Raw genomic sequence first — 23,990 nt, forward strand, 5'->3', positions numbered from 1 at the left:
TGCTAGTCCTCCATTCCCATTATGCATTAGCGAACTCAGACGCTCATATATTTTAAAAGCACGGTGTTTATACATTGTACTGTACATTCTTCCTTTTACACAATTACTGTAGTTGCGTCTCCATACACATACTGTACAGTACTCCATACAGTACTTTTTCCACCGCCTCCCGTTACGCCTACAGTATTGCCAGAGCTGTAGATCAATCCGCCGCTATACTGTACGATCGAAAGTACTGGATTAGTGGAGCATTAGCGACACAGTGGTGGAGATGTGTAATGCATGATGAGTATCTAGATCGCCTCAACGCGCCTGCCTGTGATGAAACTCAGCTATCGCATTAGCGTGACTAAACGCCCGTCTCGGCGGAGAAACAGTCAAGATAAAGGTGGCTACATCTGTATCTCTTATCCTAGTCCGTTTACAGTCTATTTATATATAGAAGATTAACTTTATTTATACATACTGATTATGTCCACCACTATTTAGCGCCTAATTTTCCAGGATGCTGTCTCTGTGAGACTTTACTTTGCACTGATTACCACTAGGATATATTGCAGACTGTAACTCTACCAATTATGATTCTCCTTAGGATTTTTCTGTGTTGTTGAATTTGTATTTTTAATGGAACATTATAAAAATAGTCTTTTACTGTTGATAATTGAGAAGTGTCCCCACAAAAAGAGTTTATTTTCCTTCTTGTGTTATTACTGTTCTGTTTAATTGTAACTTTAACAAAAAAAATAAAAAAAAAATTGGGAGGGTTGTTTAAAGATTTATATAGGTTATCCAATTGGGTGCAAGGTTTTGACGTAACAAAAAACATTTTAAGACAGATGACTCTAATAGCTGCCTTTTCTTTGCAAGTAGCTACTATACAAATTGGTTATCAATAACCCTGTACAGCTAATATAGGCACACACTGTACAATGGAACACGGAATAATGATTTTGCATCTTTGTCCATAATTCTCAAACCAAAATTTAAGGTAAAGAGGTCAATGACTTCATTTTACTTGATTTGTGATTCAGAGATTTCATAATGGCCTTACTTACTGGTCCAAGTCCGCTGTTCAGCCTATTCAGGAGTATATTCTCTCCAGCCCAGTTCATTCTTTGGGTTATATTTACTAAAGTGCAGGTTTATAGAAGTGGAGATGTTGCCCATAGCAACCAATTAGATTCTAGCTATTATCTTCTAGAAGGTGCTAGATAAATGGTAAGTAGAATCTGATTGGTTGCTATGAGCAACATCTCTACTTCTATAAACCCACACTTTAGTAAATACTGTACACCCTCTTGTCTCTCTAAGCATCCCTACGTGTCTGATCGGAGTGACAATAGAACAAGAGCTACGCATGACCTGGTGATGTCAACACATACATATGGTTAAATCACATACATAAAATACTATTTCCCTTGACCTCTGGCTTTTAATACATAGATCAGTCTCTGTGAGTGCCTTCACTTTTGTACCATGAACTATGAGTTCTATATTATTGTCCGCAGTCTTCTAGTGGGTGTTCTTTTTGGGTTTTCTGGTTTAATACTGGGATTAGTAAGAGAATGGCATTGTTTCCAGATCATTTGTGATGTAAGACAGTTTGACAGATTTTAAACTATTATTTATCCCTCTCCAAGCACTGTTCTGTACCATAAGGATGTTCCAACTCACTTCCTTCAGTTTGTAACCACCATAGTGAATAGGTAGACTTGATCTGTCCTTGTCCATCTGGGAGTTTTTGCAGGTTTGATCCTGACAGAGGCTCTGCAACTTGCTGCTTGCCATTACCTTATGACACAAGCCTGCAAACTTTTGTTGGAACTACTATGCAACTCCTATTCAGATCAGTTGGCGGATTGGTTCTTTGCAGAATAAATAACAGAAAAGGCAATACTGATAGCCCATACAGATAACATTTCACCATTTAATAATACACTGAATAATATCTTTTAGAAAACACAGTCATTATTAGAATATGGCAGGACATATAAATCTAGACTAGAAGTAGATAAAATGAAAATGCATGCAATGTCATAAAGCAACAGTATAACCATCTATTTAGCAATTTCCAGAATATCCATACAGCAAGAAGTAACAATCTTTTCATACAGCAAGAAGTAACAATCCGACTGCAGCTTGTTGCAGATGAGAGATTTCTTTCAAACAAGTGGTGTAGTCGGTATCAAAGCCTGGAAGTCTGTAGTATCGTCTTCCAGCACCATTAATCTGGAAATTGTATATTCAGTAATAGTGAGCCAACTGCCAAGAAGATATAGAATGTCACTGAACTCTAATGACCATATAAGATGCACAGGCAAATCCCTGAAACCATAATGTGACCCTTGGTAGACGAAATAGTTATTCACTCTGTCTCTGTGCTCCACACTGATTAGTATATATGGAGCATATAACTTCAAAAGACGGCAGGATCTAATAGGATTTGAGGTAACAATAAGGTTAAAAAAGGGGCAGACTAGACGGGCCTAGTGGTTCTTATCTGCCGTCAAATGTTTCTGTGCACTGACACAGTTTCTCCCTGTGTATGAATCTGGTGGTGCGTGCCCCTGTCTATATGGGTGTAGTATGTTATGCCGGCAGCCAGGATCCCGACGCCCAGCATACCGGCGCCGGCATGCAGGGAACTGCTGGGCGAGCACAAATGAGCCCATTGCGGGCTCGCTGCGTTCGCCACGCTGTGGGCACGGTATTCTCCCTCCAGGGGGGTCGTGGACCCCCAAGAGGGAGAATAGTTGTCAGTATGCTGAGTGTCGGGATTCCGGCGCCGGTATACTGAGTGCTGGGATCCCAACAGCCGTCATACTGAATACCACCTGTCTATATCAGCGCTGCTATCTACAAGAAAGCACACCGATATACTAGGCAATGTATAAAAGGTAAGTGGCACTGACTGTTACACCGATATACTAGGCAATGTATAAAAGGTAAGTGGCACTGACTGTTACACCGATATACTAGGCAATGTATAAAAGGTAAGTGGCACTGACTGTTACACCGATATACTAGGCAATGTATAAAAGGTAAGTGCTACTGACTGTTACACCGATATACTAGGCAATGTATAAAAGGTAAGTGGTACTGACTGTTACATTGATATACTAGGCAATGTATAAAAGGTAAGAGGTACTGACTGTTACACCGATATACTAGGCAATGTATAAAAGGTAAGTGGCACTGACTGTTACACCGATATACTAGGCAATGTATAAAAGGTAAGTGGTACTGACTGTTACACCGATATACTAGGCAATGTATAAAAGGTAAGTGGCACTGACTGTTACACCGATATACTAGGCAATGTATAAAAGGTAAGTGGCACTGACTGTTACACCGATATACTAGGCAATGTATAAAAGGTAAGTGCTACTGACTGTTACACCGATATACTAGGCAATGTATAAAAGGTAAGTGGTACTGACTGTTACACCGATATACTAGGCAATGTATAAAAGGTAAGTGGTACTGACTGTTACACCGATATACTAGGCAATGTATAAAAGGTAAGTGGCACTGACTGTTACACCGATATACTAGGCAATGTATAAAAGGTAAGTGGTACTGACTGTTACACCGATATACTAGGCAATGTATAAAAGGTAAGTGGCACTGACTGTTACACCGATATACTAGGCAATGTATAAAAGGTAAGTGGCACTGACTGTTACACCGATATACTAGGCAATGTATAAAAGGTAAGTGCTACTGACTGTTACACCGATATACTAGGCAATGTATAAAAGGTAAGTGGTACTGACTGTTACACCGATATACTAGGCAATGTATAAAAGGTAAGTGGTACTGACTGTTACACCGATATACTAGGCAATGTATAAAAGGTAAGTGGCACTGACTGTTACACCGATATACTAGGCAATGTATAAAAGGTAAGTGCTACTGACTGTTACACCGATATACTAGGCAATGTATAAAAGGTAAGTGGTACTGACTGTTACACCGATATACTAGGCAATGTATAAAAGGTAAGTGGTACTGACTGTTACACCGATATACTAGGCAATGTATAAAAGGTAAGTGGCACTGACTGTTACACCGATATACTAGGCAATGTATAAAAGGTAAGTGGTACTGACTGTTACACCGATATACTAGGCAATGTATAAAAGGTAAGTGGCACTGACTGTTACACCGATATACTAGGCAATGTATAAAAGGTAAGTGGCACTGACTGTTACACCGATATACTAGGCAATGTATAAAAGGTAAGTGGCACTGACTGTTACACCGATATACTAGGCAATGTATAAAAGGTAAGTGGCACTGACTGTTACACCGATATACTAGGCAATGTATAGAAGGTAAGTGGCACTGACTGTTACGATGCATGCAGCTATTGATTTTGATAGCTGCAGGTGTCGTTGCCCATTCACCACAGCAGGGACCTGGTTGTGGCGGCTGCCGGCTTCACGCTGCATGGAAGATCTCGCAAGACTTGGGAGTTTTCACTCCCCCACTTCAGCATCCAAGATGTTAATACATCTCAGCGCTGCTGCTTCCTGCTTCACCTCGGTAAAGAAGCGATGCAGAAAGCATTATACCTGCATGATACGTGCAGGTGTAATACATTTACCCCTATGTTACTATGTGTATCTCCACCTGAAAGCAAGTTGTAAGTACCTCAATTAGCAATGTGGGAGCCTTTGCCGGCAAGGCATTACATACAGTACAAGCTGGAAGCCTGAGCAGCGGTTGTTGGGAGTAACCCTTCTCAGTGGATGAGAGCGGGTCAGGGTGCCAGAGGCAGTCAGACAGATGTTCGCCTGTGATTCAACTCAAATAACAAGGGAGCCTAACGAATTTCCCGGCTCTTATTCATTGCCCGTTTCACCAGAGAGGGTGCAAAAATAAATAACAGCCTGCTGGTGGGCAACATTCGTCTTTTTGGGGTCTATTTACTAAGCCTTGGATGGAGATAAAGTGGACAGGGATAAATGACTAGCCAATCAGCTCCTAACTGTCATGTCACAGGCTGGGTTTGAAAAATGACAGTTAGGAGCTGATTGGCTGGTACTTTATCTCCGTCCACTTTATCTCCATCCAAGTCTTAGTAAATACTCGTAGAGCCCTTAGTGTCCTAACATTTTGCCCCTTTTATACATGGACATCTGCAGCACAATATTCCATTCTGTAGAGCAACTTAAGGGGAGGATTTTGCCTATCTGCTGTTACAATGTTTAGCTGTACACATCCCTGGGAATTACTGCAGCCCAATATTGCTCTATTTCCTACGCACCTCTGTGGGTCCAAGGGAAAATTGTCAATGTTAATGGCCATAAGGTGCTGATGCTCCGACCGTGCTGATGGTACTTTACTGACATCGCCTGGAATAGAGATCTCCCCACGATGCCCTTCTGAGCTTAACTTGACTTTTTAGACACATTAACATCATGGCTGTGTAATGAAACGGAAAACAATTTGCTGCAAATAGTTATGGAAATAATAATTATATTCTTGCAGAGACAATACAAAATGATAATTGCACACACAGCTGACACCATTATTACCTAATAAGCATAATGGATACATAATATAATACCAGAGCAGAGATATTACAAGTTAAGGAGCGAATAACGTTCTGTTTGTTTTATGCTGGACGGAGCATTATTCAGAGGAGGTTAGTAAAAGTGCGCTTAACATGAAGTTTATGCTCATCTTTATTAATCAGAAAACAGTAAGCAAGAACGATTCCACCAATGTGCACTGCTCAAATTCATTATGGTTTATGAACACCTAATGTATCTAAAATTACACTTTCCTCATCCGCAGTGAGATTCTGCAATACAGGCACACATTATCTTCACTGAACTTGCCAGCTCCTCTGGAACAATTTAATCACACAGGCAGGGAAATAACTGGCTATAAACCATTGTTCTTTACAAGTTCACAATCCTTTTCATTGTGCTATTTAAGGAGATAAGACATACATGTAGAAATTATGATTTAAGAATACAAAATGACAGAGAAAACAAATTGTCGCTTTAACTGTAGCATAACCTTGAGGGGTATTTTTCTGTGCTTAACCTGCAGGAAAAGGCTCAGCCTTAGCACTATAGTATTATTTATGGAGAAACAAATTACAATAAAGACAAAATGGAACTGTGGTGGTCATTCCGAGTTGATCGCTCGCTAGCTGTTTTTAGCAGCCGTGCAAACGCTATGCCGCCTCCCACTGGGAGTGTATTTTAGCTTAGCAGAAGTGTGAACGAAAGGATCGCAGAGCGGCGACAAAGTTTTTTTGTGCAGTTTTAGAGTAGCTCAATACCTACTCAGCGCTTGCGATCACTTCAGACTATTCAGTTCCTGTTTTGACATCACAAACACGCCCTGCGTTCGCTCAGCCACACCTGCGTTTTCCTGGCACGCCTGCGTTTTTTTGAACACTCTCTGAAAACGGTTAGTTGACACCCAGAAACGCCCACTTCATGTCAATCACTCTGTGGCCAGCAGTGCGACTGAAAAGCTTCGCTAGACCTTGGGTGAAACTACAACGTTCGTTGTAATAGTACATTGCGTGCGTGCATGGCGCCGCATACACATGCGCAGAAGTGCCATTTTTTAGCCTCATCGCTGCACAGCGACCGAATGCAGCTAGCGATCAACTCGGAATGACCCCCTGTGTTCTTTGGAAATAAAACATTTTTATTTTGCAAATTGTTATAGTGATCATACAGTATATCCCTTCTTGGTTACACTTTATAAGTACTGTGCGGTTTGTCATCCACTGGGACGCTACTCATTTACACAGGATTTCTCCGGCCAAAAGAATAAAGGAAAGATAAACAGGACATTCTCCATTCACGTTTCTTTGTATTTCTCTTTTAACATCAAACCAAGTCATATTGGATCAGTCCCTGTCCTGAATATTTTTCAAGACCACCATGGGTCCAACAAATGCAAAGACGTAAAACAAATACAATAAGAAATAAATGTGGTGACCTAAGAGAAAGGTCCTTGTCGGGGATTGACACGTTGAACATTGTGACTTTGGTGAGTGCACTCTATATAATTTTTTTGTGAGAATTGATTCGTAGTTAAAACAGGATATGACAGGACGGTATCCGGTCTCTAGGTCGACCACACTTAGATTGATAATGTCTAGGTCGACCACTATAAAAATTTAGAGAGGAATTTTAAATCAAGTAAATTGTGTTTATATGTCATCCTTAGGTACAGTTATGTGGTGAGTGACAGGAGTTGTTTCTGTTTGTCCACATATTTTATGATTGGAAGCCACCAGCACTGGTTTTATCTATTACATTGACCATAAATAATAGGTCGACAAGGACTCTAGGTCAACATGTTCTAAGTCGACATGACAAAATGTCGACATGAGTTTTTCACTGTTTTATTTTTTTTACTTTTTCATACTTTACGATCCACGTGGACTACAATTGGGAACAGTAACCCGTGCTGAGCGCAGCGGTAGCGGAGCGAAGCACCTTGCCAAAAGCATGGCGAGTGAAGCGAGCCATGCGAGGGGACACGGTGCACTAATTGGGGTACCCGGTCACTGTACTTATTAAATCACATCCAAAAAAGTGAAAAAAGTCATGTCGACCTTCTGTCATGTCGACCTAGTACATGTCGACCTAGAGTCCCTGTCGACCTAATTCTATGTATAACCAATAAGCAAACTGCTAACCATCATTAAAGGTGAAAGACATACAATGCTTTACTGTAGACCAGTGGTTCCCAAACTTTTTTGAATCATGGCGCGCTAGAGTATCAGAATATTTTACACAGCAAAAGTTTCTTATTCAAAAATTTAGAGAGGAATTTTAAATCAAGTAAATTGTGTTTATATTAGAGATGAGCGGGTTCGGTTCCTCTGAATCCGAACCCGCCCGAACTTCATGTTTTTTTTCACGGGTCCGAGCGACTCGGATCTTCCCGCCTTGCTCGGTTAACCCGAGCGCGCCTGAACGTCATCATCCCGCTGTCGGATTCTCGCGAGGCTCGGATTCTATCGCGAGACTCGGATTCTATATAAGAAGCCGCGCGTCGCCGCCATTTTCACACGTGCATTGAGAGTCATAGGGAGAGGACGTGGCTGGCGTCCTCTCCGTTTAGAGAAGAGAGAGACACAGTAGAGACGAGAGAGACACAGTAGTAGTAATTTTGGGGAGCATTATTAGGAGGAGTACTACTATACTACTATACTACTTGCTGAAGTGATATAGATTAGATAGTGTGACTGTAAGTGTATTGTATTATCTGACTTGTGGGGGAGACACTGACAGTGGGGAGCAGTTAGAGTCTGAGAGCAGGACTCAGGAGTACATATAACGTACAGTGCACACTTTTGCTGCCAGAGTCAGTGCCACACTGCCATTGTTGTGACCACACTGACCACCAGTATAATAACATATTTTGTGATTGTCTGCTTAGGACTCGGAGTACTAGTTGCAAGTTGCAACGTGAGTGACCTGACCACCAGTTTAATAATCAATCACCACCAGTTTAATATATATATATATATATATATATATATAATTGTATATAATATATATATATATATATATATATATATATAATATTGTATACCACCTACCCGTGGTTTTTTTTTTTTTATTCTTCTTTATACATACTACTATAGTAGCTTACTGTAGCAGTCTGCGGTGCTGCTGACCTGACAGTGTCCAGCAGGTCCGTCATCAGTCATTACATAATAAATATATATAGTACCTGTCCGGCTGCAGTACTAGTGATATTATATTGATTTCATCTCATTATCAATAATTTATCATCCAGTCTAGACTCTATATTAGCAGCAGAAACAGTACGTTAGTCCACGGCTGTAGCTACCTCTGTGTCGGCACTCGGCAGTCCATCCATAATTGTATACCACCTACCCGTGGTTTTTTTTTTTCTTTCTTCTTTGTACATACTACTATAGTATAGTAGCTTACTGTAGCAGTCTGCGGTGCTGCTGAGCTGACAGTGTCCAGCAGGTCCGTCATCAGTCATCATTACCTAATAAATATATTATCTACCTGTCCGGCTGCAGTACTAGTGATATTATATATACATACATATATATATTGATTTCATATCATTATCATCCAGTCTATATTAGCAGCAGACACAGTACGGTAGTCCACGGCTGTAGCTACCTCTGTGTCGTCACTCGGCAGTCCATCCATAATTGTATACCACCTACCCGTGGTTTTTTTCTTTTCTTTCTTCTTTGTACATACTACTATAGTATAGTAGCTTACTGTAGCAGTCTGCGGTGCTGCTGAGCTGACAGTGTCCAGCAGGTCCGTCATCAGTCATCATTACCTAATAAATATATTATCTACCTGTCCGGCTGCAGTACTAGTGATATTATATATACATACATATATATATATTGATTTCATATCATTATCATCCAGTCTATATTAGCAGCAGACACAGTACGTTAGTCCACGGCTGTAGCTACCTCTGTGTCGGCACTCGGCAGTCCATCCATAATTGTATACCACCTACCCGTGGTTTTTTTTTTCTTTCTTCTTTGTACATACTACTATAGTATAGTAGCTTACTGTAGCAGTCTGCGGTGCTGCTGAGCTGACAGTGTCCAGCAGGTCCGTCATCAGTCATCATTACCTAATAAATATATTATCTACCTGTCCGGCTGCAGTACTAGTGATATTATATATACATACATATATATATTGATTTCATATCATTATCATCCAGTCTATATTAGCAGCAGACACAGTACGTTAGTCCACGGCTGTAGCTACCTCTGTGTCGGCACTCGGCAGTCCATCCATAATTGTATACCACCTACCCGTGTTTTTTTTTTCTTCTTTCTTCTTTGTACATACTACTATAGTATAGTAGCTTACTGTAGCAGTCTGCGGTGCTGCTGAGCTGACAGTGTCCAGCAGGTCCGTCATCAGTCATCATTACCTAATAAATATATTATCTACCTGTCCGGCTGCAGTACTAGTGATATTATATATACATACATATATATATTGATTTCATATCATTATCATCCAGTCTATATTAGCAGCAGACACAGTACGTTAGTCCACGGCTGTAGCTACCTCTGTGTCGGCACTCGGCAGTCCATCCATAATTGTATACCACCTACCCGTGGTTTTTTTTTTTCTTTCTTCTTTGTACATACTACTATAGTATAGTAGCTTACTGTAGCAGTCTGCGGTGCTGCTGAGCTGACAGTGTCCAGCAGGTCCGTCATCAGTCATCATTACCTAATAAATATATTATCTACCTGTCCGGCTGCAGTACTAGTGATATTATATATACATACATATATATATTGATTTCATATCATTATCATCCAGTCTATATTAGCAGCAGACACAGTACGGTAGTCCACGGCTGTAGCTACCTCTGTGTCGGCACTCGGCAGTCCATCCATAAGTATACTAGTATCCATCCATCTCCATTGTTTACCTGAGGTGCCTTTTAGTTGTGCCTATTAAAATATGGAGAACAAAAATGTTGAGGTTCCAAAATTAGGGAAAGATCAAGATCCACTTCCACCTCGTGCTGAAGCTGCTGCCACTAGTCACGGCCGAGACGATGAAATGCCAGCAACGTCGTCTGCCAAGGCCGATGCCCAATGTCATAGTACAGAGCATGTCAAATCCAAAACACCAAATATCAGTAAAAAAAGGACTCCAAAACCTAAAATAAAATTGTCGGAGGAGAAGCGTAAACTTGCCAATATGCCATTTACCACACGGAGTGGCAAGGAACGGCTGAGGCCCTGGCCTATGTTCATGGCTAGTGGTTCAGCTTCACATGAGGATGGAAGCACTCAGCCTCTCGCTAGAAAAATGAAAAGACTCAAGCTGGCAAAAGCAGTAGCACCGCAAAGAACTGTGCGTTCTTCGAAATCCCAAATCCACAAGGAGAGTCCGACTCCAATTGTGTCGGTTGCGATGCCTGACCTTCCCAACACTGGACGTGAAGAGCATGCGCCTTCCACCATTTGCACGCCCCCTGCAAGTGCTGGAAGGAGCACCCGCAGTCCAGTTCCTGATAGTCAGATTGAAGATGTCAGTGTTGAAGTACACCAGGATGAGGAGGATATGGGTGTTGCTGGCGCTGGGGAGGAAATTGACCAGGAGGATTCTGATGGTGAGGTGGTTTGTTTAAGTCAGGCACCCGGGGAGACACCTGTTGTCCGTGGGAGGAATATGGCCACTGACATGCCTGGTGAAAATACCAAAAAAAATCAGCTCTTCGGTGTGGAAGTATTTCAACTGAAATGCGGACAACAGGTGTCAAGCCGTGTGTTGCCTTTGTCAAGCTGTAATAAGTAGGGGTAAGGACGTTAACCACTTCGGAACATCCTCCCTTATACGTCACCTGCAGCGCATTCATAATAAGTCAGTGACAAGTTCAAAAACTTTGGGTGACAGCGGAAGCAGTCCACTGACCAGTAAATCCCTTCCTCTTGTAACCAAGCTCACGCAAACCACCCCACCAACTCCCTCAGTGTCAATTTCCTCCTTCCCCAGGAATGCCAATAGTCCTGCAGGCCATGTCACTGGCAATTCTGACGATTCCTCTCCTGCCTGGGATTCCTCCGATGCATCCTTGCGTGTAACGCCTACTGCTGCTGGCGCTGCTGTTGTTGCTGCTGGGAGTCGATGGTCATCCCAGAGGGGAAGTCGTAAGACCACTTTTACTACTTCCACCAAGCAATTGACTGTCCAAAAGTCCTTTGCGAGGAAGATGAAATATCACAGCAGTCATCCTACTGCAAAGCGGATAACTGAGGCCTTGGCATCCTGGGTGGTGAGAAACGTGGTTCCGGTATCCATCATTACTGCAGAGCCAACTAGAGACTTGTTGGAGGTACTGTGTCCCCGGTACCAAATACCATCTAAGTTCCATTTCTCTAGGCAGGCGATACCGAAAATGTACACAGACCTCAGAAAAAGAGTCACCAGTGTCCTAAAAAATGCAGCTGTACCCAATGTCCACTTAACCACGGACATGTGGACAAGTGGAGCAGGGCAGGGTCAGGACTATATGACTGTGACAGCCCACTGGGTAGATGTATGGACTCCCGCCACAAGAACAGCAGCGGCGGCACCAGTAGCAGCATCTCGCAAACGCCAACTCTTTCCTAGGCAGGCTACGCTTTGTATCACCGGTTTCCAGAATACGCACACAGCTGAAAACCTCTTACGGCAACTGAGGAAGATCATCGCGGAATGGCTTACCCCAATTGTACTCTCCTGTGGATTTGTGGCATCGGACAACGCCAGCAATATTGTGTGTGCATTAAATATGGGCAAATTCCAGCACGTCCCATGTTTTGCACATACCTTGAATTTGGTGGTGCAGAATTATTTAAAAAACGACAGGGGCGTGCAAGAGATGCTGTCGGTGGCCAGAAGAATTGCGGGACACTTTCGGCGTACAGGCACCACGTACAGAAGACTGGAGCACCACCAAAAACTACTGAACCTGCCCTGCCATCATCTGAAGCAAGAAGTGGTAACGAGGTGGAATTCAACCCTCTATATGCTTCAGAGGTTGGAGGAGCAGCAAAAGGCCATTCAAGCCTATACAATTGAGCACAATATAGGAGGTGGAATGCACCTGTCTCAAGCGCAGTGGAGAATGATTTCAACGTTGTGCAAGGTTCTGATGCCCTTTGAACTTGCCACACGTGAAGTCAGTTCAGACACTGCCAGCCTGAGTCAGGTCATTCCCCTCATCAGGCTTTTGCAGAAGAAGCTGGAGACATTGAAGGAGGAGCTAACACGGAGCGATTCCGCTAGGCATGTGGGACTTGTGGATGGAGCCCTTAATTCGCTTAACAAGGATTCACGGGTGGTCAATCTGTTGAAATCAGAGCACTACATTTTGGCCACCGTGCTCGATCCTAGATTTAAAGCCTACCTTGGATCTCTCTTTCCGGCAGACACAAGTCTGCTGGGGTTGAAAGACCTGCTGGTGAGAAAATTGTCAAGTCAAGCGGAACGCGACCTGTCAACATCTCCTCCTTCACATTCTCCCGCAACTGGGGGTGCGAGGAAAAGGCTCAGAATTCCGAGCCCACCCGCTGGCGGTGATGCAGGGCAGTCTGGAGCGACTGCTGATGCTGACATCTGGTCCGGACTGAAGGACCTGACAACGATTACGGACATGTCGTCTACTGTCACTGCATATGATTCTCTCAACATTGAAAGAATGGTGGAGGATTATATGAGTGACCGCATCCAAGTAGGCACGTCACACAGTCCGTACTTATACTGGCAGGAAAAAGAGGCAATTTGGAGGCCCTTGCACAAACTGGCTTTATTCTACCTAAGTTGCCCTCCCACAAGTGTGTACTCCGAAAGAGTGTTTAGTGCCGCCGCTCACCTTGTCAGCAATCGGCGTACGAGGTTACATCCAGAAAATGTGGAGAAGATGATGTTCATTAAAATGAATTATAATCAATTCCTCCGTGGAGACATTGACCAGCAGCAATTGCCTCCACAAAGTACACAGGGAGCTGAGATGGTGGATTCCAGTGGGGACGAATTGATAATCTGTGAGGAGGGGGATGTACACGGTGATATATCGGAGGATGATGATGAGGTGGACATCTTGCCTCTGTAGAGCCAGTTTGTGCAAGGAGAGATTAATTGCTTCTTTTTTGGTGGGGGTCCAAACCAACCCGTCATTTCAGTCACAGTCGTGTGGCAGACCCTGTCACTGAAATGATGGGTTGGTTAAAGTGTGCATGTCCTGTTTATACAACATAAGGTTGGGTGGGAGGGCCCAAGGACAATTCCATCTTGCACCTCTTTTTTCTTTAATTTTTCTTTGCGTCATGTGCTGTTTGTGGAATGTTTTTTGGAAGGGCCATCCTGCGTGACACTGCAGTGCCACTCCTAGATGGGCCCGGTGTTTGTGTCGGCCACTAGGGTCGCTTTTCTTACTCACACAGCTACCTCATTGCGCCTCTTTTTTTCTTTGCGTCATGTGCTGTTTGGGGAGGGTTTTTTGGAACGGCCATCCTGCGTGACACTGCAGTGCCACTCCTAGATGGGCCCGGTGTTTGTGTCGGCCAATAGGGTCGCTTATCTTACTCACACAGCTACCTCATTGCGCCTCTTTTTTTCTTTGCATCATGTGCTGTTTGGGGAGGGTTTTTTGGAAGGGACATCCTGCGTGACACTGCAGTGCCACTCCTAGATGGGCCCGGTGTTTGTGTCGGCCACTAGGGTCGCTTATCTTACTCACACAGCTACCTCATTGCGCCTCTTTTTTTCTTTGCGTCATGTGCTGTTTGGGGAGGGTTTTTTGGAAGGGACATCCTGCGTGACACTGCAGTGCCACTCCTAGATGGGCCCGGTGTTTGTGTCGGCCACTAGGGTCGCTTAGCTTAGTCATCCAGCGACCTAGGTGCAAATTTTAGGACTAAAAATAATATTGTGAGGTGTGAGGTATTCAGAATAGACTGAAAATGAGTGTAAATTATGGTTTTTGAGGTTAATAATACTTTGGGATCAAAATGACCCCCAAATTCTATGATTTAAGCTGTTTTTTAGTGTTTTTTAAAAAAAACACCCGAATCCAAAACACACCCGAATCCGACAAAAAAAATTCGGTGAGGTTTTGCCAAAACGCGGTCGAACCCAAAACACGGCCGCGGAACCGAACCCAAAACCAAAACACAAAACCCGAAAAATTTCCGGCGCTCATCTCTAGTTTATATGTCATCCTTAGGTACAGTTATGTGGTGAGTGACAGGACTTGTTTCTGTTTGTCCACATATTTTATGATTGGAAGTAGTGATGTGCACCGGACATTTTTCAGGTTTTGTGTTTTGGTTTTGGGTTCGGTTCCGCCGCCGTGTTTTGGTTTCGAACGCGTTTTGGCAAAACCTCACCAAAATTTTTTTGTCGGATTCGGGTGTGTTTTGGATTCGGGTGTTTTTTTCAAAAAACCCTAAAAAACAGCTTAAATCATTGAATTTGGGGGTCATTTTGATCCCATAGTATTATTAACCTCAATAATAATTTACACTCATTTTCAGTCTATTCTGAACACCTCACAATATTATTTTTAGTCCTAAAATTTGCACCGAGGTCGCTGGATGGCTAAGCTAAGCGACCCAAGTGGCCGACACAAACACCTGGCCATCTAGGAGTGGCACTGCAGTGTCACGCAGGATGGCCCTTCCAAAAAATACTCCCCTCCCCAAACAGCACATGACGCAAAGAAAAAAAGAGGCGCAATGAGGTAGCTGTGTGAGTAAGCTAAGCGACCCTAGTGGCCGACACAAACACCTGGCCCATCTAGGAGTGGCACTGCAGTGTCAGGCAGGATGGCCCTTCCAAAAAATACTCCCCAAACAGCACATGACGCAAAGAAAAAAAGAGGCGCAATGAGGTAGCTGTGTGAGTAAGCTAAGCGACCCTAGTGGCCGACACAAACACCTGGCCCATCTAGGAGTGGCACTGCAGTGTCACGCAGGATGGCCCTTCCAAAAAATACTCCCCAAACAGCACATGACGCAAAGAAAAAAAGAGGCGCAATGAAGTAGCTGTGTGAGTAAGCTAAGCGACCCTAGTGGCCGACACAAACACCTGGCCCATCTAGGAGTGGCACTGCAGTGTCAGGCAGGATGGCCCTTCCAAAAAATACTCCCCAAACAGCACATGACGCAAAGAAAAAAAGAGGCGCAATGAGGTAGCTGTGTGAGTAAGCTAAGCGACCCTAGTGGCCGACACAAACACCTGGCTCATCTAGGAGTGGCACTGCAGTGTCACGCAGGATGGCCCTTCCAAAAAATACTCCCCAAACAGCACATGACGCAAAGAAAAATGAAAGAATAAAGAGGTGCAAGATGGAATTGTCCTTGGGCCCTCCCACCCACCCTTATGTTGTATAAACAGGACATGCACACTTTAACGAACCCATCATTTCAGTGACAGGGTCTGCCACACGACTGTGACTGAAATGACTGGTTGGTTTGGGCCCCCACCAAAAAAGAAGCAATCAATCTCTCCTTGCACAAACTGGCTCTACGGAGGGAAGATGTCCACCTCATCATCATCGTCCGATTCATCACCCCTTTCACTGTGTACATCCCCCTCCTCACAGATTATTAATTCGTCCCCACTGGAATCCACCATCTCAGATCCCTGTGTACTTTCTGGAGGCAATTGCTGCTGGTGAATGTCTCCATGGAGGAATTGATTATAATTCATTTTAATGAACATCATCTTCTCCACATTTTCTGGAAGTAACCTCGTACGCCGATTGCTGACAAGGTGAGCGGCGGCACTAAACACTCTTTCAGAGTACACACTGGAGGGAGGGCAACTTAGGTAGAATAAAGCCAGTTTGTGCAAGGGCCTCCAAATTGCCTCTTTTTCCTGCCAGTATACGTACGGACTGTCTGACGTGCCTACTTGGATGCGGTCACTCATATAATCCTCCACCATTCTTTCAATGGTGAGAGAATCATATGCAGTGACAGTAGACGACATGTCAGTAATCGTTGGCAGGTCCTTCAGTCCGGACCAAATGTCAGCATCAGCAGTCGCTCCAGACTGCCCTGCATCACCGCCAGAGAGTGGGCTCGGAATTCGTAGCCTTTTCCTCGCACCCCCAGTTGCGGGAGAATGTGAAGGAGGAGATGTTGACAGGTCGCGTTCCGCTTGACTTGACAATTTTCTCACCAGCAGTTCTTTGAACCTCTGCAGACTTGTGTCTGCCGGAAAGAGAGATCCAACGTAGGTTTTAAATCTAGGATCGAGCACGGTGGCCAAAATGTAGTGCTCTGATTTCAACAGATTGACCACACGTGAATCCTGGTTAAGCGAATGAAGGGCTCCATCCACAAGTCCCACATGCCTAGCGGAATCGCTCTGTTTTAGCTCCTCCTTCAATGCCTCCAGCTTCTTCTGCAAAAGCCTGATGAGGGGAATGACCTGACTCAGGCTGGCAGTGTCTGAACTGACTTCACGTGTGGCAAGTTCAAAGGGCAGCAGAACCTTGCACAACGTTGAAATCATTCTCCACTGCGCTTGAGACAGGTGCATTCCACCTCCTTTGCCTATATCGTGGGCAGATGTATAGGCTTGAATGGCCTTTTGCTGCTCCTCCATCCTCTGAAGCATATAGAGGGTTGAATTCCACCTCGTTACCACCTCTTGCTTCAGATGATGGCTGGGCAGGTTCAGGTTTTTTTGGTGGTGCTCCAGTCTTCTGTACGCGGTGCCTGTACGCCGAAAGTGGCCCGCAATTCTTCTGGCCACCGACAGCATCTCTTGCACGCCCCTGTCGTTTTTTAAATAATTCTGCACCACCAAATTCAAGGTATGTGCAAAACATTGGACGTGCTGGAATTTGCCCAGATGTAATGCACGCACAATATTGCTGGCGTTGTCCGATGCCACAAATCCCCAGGAGAGTCCAATTGGGGTAAGCCATTCTGCGATGATCTTCCTCAGTTGCCGTAAGAGGTTGTCAGCTGTGTGCGTATTCTGGAAAGCGGTGATACAAAGCGTAGCCTGCCTAGGAACGAGTTGGCGTTTGCGAGATGCTGCTACTGGTGCCGCCACTGCTGTTCTTGCAGCGGGAGGCAATACATCTACCCAGTGGGCTGTCACAGTCATGTAGTCCTGAGTCTGCCCTGCTCCACTTGTCCACATGTCCGTGGTTAAGTGGACATTGGGTACAACTGCATTTTTTAGGACACTGGTGAGTCTTTTTCTGACGTCCGTGTACATTCTCGGTATCGCCTGCCTAGAGAAGTGGAACCTAGATGGTATTTGGTAACGGGGGCACACTACCTCAAGAAATTGTCTAGTTCCCTGTGAACTAACGGCGCATACCGGCCGCACGTCTAACACCTACATAGTTGTCAAGGCCTCAGTTATCCGCTTTGCAACAGGATGACTGCTGTGATATTTCATCTTCCTCGCAAAGGACTGTTGGACAATTGCTTACTGGAAGTAGTACAAGTGGTCTTCCGACTTCCCCTCTGGGATGACGATCGACTCCCAGCAGCAACAACAGCAGCGCCAGCAGCAGTAGGCGTTACACTCAAGGATGCATCGGAGGAATCCCAGGCAGGAGAGGACTCGTAAGACTTGCCAGTGACATGGCCTGCAGGACTATTGGCTTTCCTGGGTAAGGAGGAAATTGACACTGAGGGAGTTGGTGGTGTGGTTTGCGTGAGCTTGGTTACAAGAGGAAGGGATTTACTGGTCAGTGGACTGCTTCCGCTGTCGCCCAAAGTTTTTGAACTTGTCACTGACTTATTATGAATGCGCTGCAGGTGACGTATAAGGGAGGATGTTCCGAGGTGGTTAACGTCCTTACCCCTACTTATTACAGCATGACAAAGGCAACACACGGCTTGACACCTGTTGTCCGCATTTCTGTTGAAATACTTCCACACTGAAGAGCTGATTTTTTTGGTATTTTCACCAGGCATGTCAATGGCCATATTCCTCCCACGGACAACAGGTGTCTCCCCGGGTGCCTGACTTAAACAAACCACCTCACCATCAGAATCCTCCTTGTCAATTTCCTCCCCAGCCCAAGCAACACCCATATCCTCATCCTGGTGTACTTCAACACTGACATCTTCAATTTCACTATCAGGAACTGGACTGCGGGTGCTCCTTTCAACACTTGCAGGGGGCGTGCAAATGGTGGAAGGCGCAAGCTCTTCACGTCCAGTGTTGGGAAGGTCAGGCATCGCAACCGACACAATTGGACTCTCCTTTGGGATTTCGAAGAACGCATAGTTCTTTGCTGTGCTTTTGCCGCAAGTCTTTTCTTTTTTCTAGCGAGAGGATGAGTGCTTCCATCCTCATGTGAAGCTGAACCACTAGCCATGAACATAGGCCAGGGACTCAGCCGTTCCTTGCCACTCCGTGTCGTAAATGGCATATTGGCAAGTTTACGCTTCTCCTCAGACGCTTTTAATTTTGATTTTTGGGTAATTTTTTTCCTGATCTTTTGTGTTTTGGATTTTACATGCTCTGTACTATGACATTGGGCATCGGCCTTGGCAGACGATGTTGATGGCATTTCTTCGTCTCGGCCATGACTAGTGGCAGCAGCTTCAGCACGAGGTGGAAGTGGATCTTGATCTTTCCCTATTTTTTTAACCTCCACATTTTTGTTCTCCATATTTTGCGCACAACTAAAAGCCACCACAGGTATACAATGTAGATGGGTGCAGGGGCGGATCCAGAAGAAAATGATAGGGGGGGCACCATGGAAGGGGCAAGTACATTTGTGTGCGGCTTCGGTGCATGTGAGGTGGCGCTTCTAATACAATGCCCACAGTTGTAGCGCTCATTATGCAATGTCCACTGTACTGGTAGTGCCCCTTATATAGACCCCCAAGTAGTGGTGCCCCTTTTGCAATGCCCGTATTGCCCCCAGTAGTAATGTTGCCTGTAGTAATGCCCCCAGTCATTATGCCCCCAGTGGTAATTCCCCTGCAGTCATGACCCCAGTAGTTTACCCCCCCCTTTAGTTTAGCCTCCCAGTGGTAATGCCCGCAGTAGTTTAGCCACCGGTAGTAATGCCCCCCTGTAGTTTGCCCCATTGTAGTTTAGTCCCTGTAGGTATGCCCCCTTGTAGCTTAGCCTTCAGTAGTAATGCCCCCAGTAGTTTGGCCCCTGTAGTTATCCCCCAGTAGTTTGGCCCCTGTAGTTAAGCCCCCAGTAGTTTGGCCCCCCTGTAGTTTAGCCCCCAAGTAGTAATGCCCCTGTAGTTAAGCCGCCAGTAGTAATGCCCCTGTAGTTACGCCGCCAGTAGTTGGCACCTTTATAGTTGGCCCCCAGTAGTTTGCCCCCAGTAGATGCCCCCCAGTAATAATGTCCTCCAGTAGTTTGCCTCCAGTAGTAATGCCCCTTATGAGTTTGCCCCCACTAGATGACCTCCCAGTAGTAATGCCCCAGTAGATGCCCCCCAGTAATAATACCCCCAGTAGATGCCCCCCAGTAGCTGCCCCCAATAGATGACCCCCCCAGTAGTAATGCCCCCAGTAGATGCCCCCCAGTAATAATGCCCCAGTAGCTGCCCCCAATAGATGACCCCCCAGTAGTAATGCCCTCAGTAGATGCCCCCCAGTAATAATGCCCCAGTAGCTGCCCCCAATAGATGACCCCCCAGTAATAATGCCCCCTACGAGTTTGCCCCAATAGATGACCCCCCTGTAGTAATACCCCAGTAGATGGCCCCCAGTAAAAATGTCCCCCAGTAGCTGCCCCCAATAGATGACCCCTCAGTAGTGATGCCCTCAGTAGATGCCCCCTAGTTATAATGCCCCCAGTAGTTTGCCCCCCCAGTAGTAATGCCCCTTGTTGATGCCCCCCCAGTAGTAATGTCCCCCGTAGTTTGCCCCCAGGAGATGCCCCCGCTGCATTAAGGAAATAAAAAACATACTTACCGAGCCCCGTTCCCGCGCCGCTGAAGTCCTCCTCCTCCCCGGGCGTCCGCTCCTCAGTCACTCAGCAGCACTATGAGAGAGACGTCATGACTGACGTCTCTCCCATAGCGCACAGTGACAGCGCCGGAAGCCGGAGCTCAGTACTGAGCTCCTGCCTCCAGCTGCCGCTGTGCAGGGAGACGGGCGCCCGCTGGTAACACAATCTCAGCAGGCGCCCGTCATTTCCCTGTGCGGCGCCGGGGGAGAACGGGACGGAGGCCAGAAATGACAGGGGGGGCACGGGCCCGAGTGCCCCCCCCCCTGGATCCGCCACTGGATGGGTTGATAGTATACTATTATTACTTATACTTATGGACGACGAGTGACGACACAGAGGTAGGTACAGCCGTGGCCTACCGTACTGCTGCTTATATATATATAATATACTGTATAACGGACCTGGTGGACACTGTCAGCAGACTGCTAAACTAGTATGAAGAAAGAAAAAAAACACCACAGGTATACAATGTAGATGGGTGGATAGTATACTATTATTACTTATACTTATGGACGACGAGTGACGACACAGAGGTAGGTACAGCCGTGGCCTACCGTACTGCTGCTTATATAATATACTGTATAACGGACCTGGTGGACACTGTCAGCAGACTGCTAAACTAGTATGAAGAAAGAAAAAAAAAACACCACAGGTATACAATGTAGATGGGTGGATAGTATACTATTATTACTTATACTTATGGACGACGAGTGACGACACAGAGGTAGGTACAGCCGTGGCCTACCGTACTGCTGCTTATATATATATAATATACTGTATAACGGACCTGGTGGACACTGTCAGCAGACTGCTAAACTAGTATGAAGAAAGAAAAAACACCACAGGTATACAATGTAGATGGATGGATAGCATAGTATTATATTACTTATGGACGACGAGTGCACTGACGACACAGAGGTAGGTACAGCCGTGGCCTACCATACTGCTGCTTATATATATATATAATATACTGTATAACGGACCTGGTGAACACTGTCAGCAGACTGCTAAACTAGTATGAAGAAAGAAAAAAAAAACACCACAGGTATACAATGTAGATGGATGGATAGTATAGTATTATATTACTTATGGACGATGAGTGCACTGACGACACAGAGGTAGGTACAGCCGTGGCCTACCGTACTGCTGCTTATATATATATAATATACTGTATAACGGACCTGGTGGACACTGTCAGCAGACTGCTAAACTAGTATGAAGAAAGAAAAAAAAAACACCACAGGTATACAATGTAGATGGATGGATAGTATAGTATTATATTATATTACTTATGGACGACGAGTGCACTGACAACACAGAGGTAGGTACAGCCGTGGCCTACCGTACTGCTGCTTATATAATATACTGTATAACGGACCTGGTGGACACTGTCAGCAGACTGCTAAACAAACTAGTAGTATGAAGAAAAAAAAATACACAGGAGTGTTTTTCAGGCAGACAAACGTATACTGGACTGGTGGTCACTGTCAGCAAAACTGTGCACTGTACTCCTGCTATAACTGCTCCCCAGTCCCCACAATTAGGCAGTGTGAGCAGTGCACTCAGCACAGATATATCATGCAGCAGTGCAGCACACTGAGTGAGCACAGATATGGTGGTCGGAGCGTTTTTTTCAGGCAGAGAAACAAAGGATTAAACTCACTGGTGGTATAATCAAAACCCTGCACTGTACTCCCTAACAGCTGCTCCCCGTCCCCAATCCTCCCCACAATTATAACAATGTCACTCTTAGTCTTTTCTATTACGGAGAGGACGCCAGCCACGTCCTCTCCCTATCAATCTCAATGCACGTGTGAAAATGGCGGCGACGCGCGGCTCCTTATATAGAATCCGAGTCTCGCGAGAATCCGACAGCGGGATGATGACGTTCGGGCGCGCTCGGGTTAACCGAGCAAGGCGGGAGGATCCGAGTCGCTCGGACCCGTGTAAAAAAAAGGTGAAGTTCGGGCGGGTTCGGATTCCGAGGAACCGAACCCGCTCATCACTAATTGGAAGCCACCAGCACTGGTTTTGTCTATTACATTGGCCATAAATAATTTGAATTGGTCCTGGACCACCATTCCAAGGCACCACTGCAAGTGTCCTGAGACACCCCAGGGTGCCACGGCACACAGTTTGAGAACCACTGCTGTAAATACAAAAATCATTTTACTACAGAAGAGGAATTACAAGTACTCTCAAACTTAATGTGATAAATTAATTGGCCCAGTCAGTTTATGTCTAAGAGTACAGGTTGAGTATCCCATATCCAAATATTCCGAAATACGGAATATTCCGAAATACGGACTTTTTTGAGTGAGAGTGAGATAGTGAAACCTTTGTTTTTTGATGGCTCAATGTACACAAACTTTGTATAATACACAAAGTTATTAAAAATATTGTATTAAATGACCTTCAGGTTTTGTGTATAAGGTGTATATGAAACATAAATGAATTGTGTGAATGTAGACACACTTTGTTTAATGCACAAAGTTATAAAAAATATTGGCTAACCTTACCTTCAGGCTGTGTGTATAAGGTGTATATGAAACATAAATGCATTCTGTGCTTAGATTTAGGTCCCACCACCATGATATCTCATTATGCAATGGTATGCAATGGTATGCAATTATTCCAAACTACGGAAAAATCCCATATCCAAAATACCTCTGGTCCCAAGCATTTTGGATAAGGGATACTCAACCTGTATTAGGAAAACTAAAATAGCGCTTTAAGAATAATTAACCAGATTTTTTAATTAATCACTTCTGACAAGTATAATTCCAAGTGATCAGAGAATGTCAAGTGCACTTCCACTCAGGGTCAGCGACAGGAGGTCAAAGGGGACACCTGTACCAGGCCTCAAGGATCAGAGGGGCCCCAAGGATACACCACTTAGTGTCCGGCAGGGATGTGAGCCGTCTTGTCCAAAAAGACCAGTGAGCTGTAGGTGGGCGCAGTCTCAGAGTGACAGGAGCCTCTCACGCACAGTGACTGTGCAGCACGAGTGTGCACCTACTCTTCTGGAACCAGCTCTGTTGCAGGCAGTTACAGGACATTGAGTATTGGTATTATCCATTTAAATTAGCGATGAGCGGGTTCGGTTCCTCGGAATCCGAACCCCCCCGAACTTCACCCATTTTACACGGTTCCGAGGCAGATTCGAATCTTCCCGCTTTGCTCGCTTAACCCGAGCGCGCCCGAACGTCATCAACCCGCTGTCGGATTCTCGCGAGATTTGGATTCTATATAAGGAGCCGCTCATCGCCGCCATTTTTCATTTGTGTATTGGAAATGATAGTGAGAGGACGTGGCTGGCGTCCTCTCAGTTTTATTCAGGTGGCTGCAAATATCTGTGCTCACTGCTTTATTGTGGGGACTGGGGACCAGCAGTATTATATAGGAGGAGTACAGTGCAGAGTTTTGCTGACCAGTAACCACCAGTATTATACGTTCTCAGCCTGAAAAACGCTCCATATCTGTGCTCAGTGTGCTGCATATATCTGTGCTCACACT

General features: G+C 45.0%; 1 long non-coding RNA gene across 1 annotated transcript in view; it reads right to left on the minus strand.

The window, feature by feature from the left end:
* Positions 1-1,972: 1,972 nt before the first annotated feature.
* The window catches only part of LOC134928881 (uncharacterized), a 113,448-nt gene continuing 91,430 nt past the window's right edge, over positions 1,973-23,990 (minus strand). The window contains exons 3-4 of the long non-coding RNA XR_010178096.1: positions 5,273-5,430; positions 1,973-2,262 (exon numbers count right to left, since the gene is read on the minus strand). This is a non-coding gene — a long non-coding RNA (uncharacterized LOC134928881). The remainder of the gene's footprint in view (positions 2,263-5,272; positions 5,431-23,990) is intronic.

This window comes from Pseudophryne corroboree, chromosome 5 (genome assembly GCF_028390025.1).
Source record: "Pseudophryne corroboree isolate aPseCor3 chromosome 5, aPseCor3.hap2, whole genome shotgun sequence".
NCBI classification, from domain to species: Eukaryota; Metazoa; Chordata; class Amphibia; order Anura; family Myobatrachidae; genus Pseudophryne; species Pseudophryne corroboree.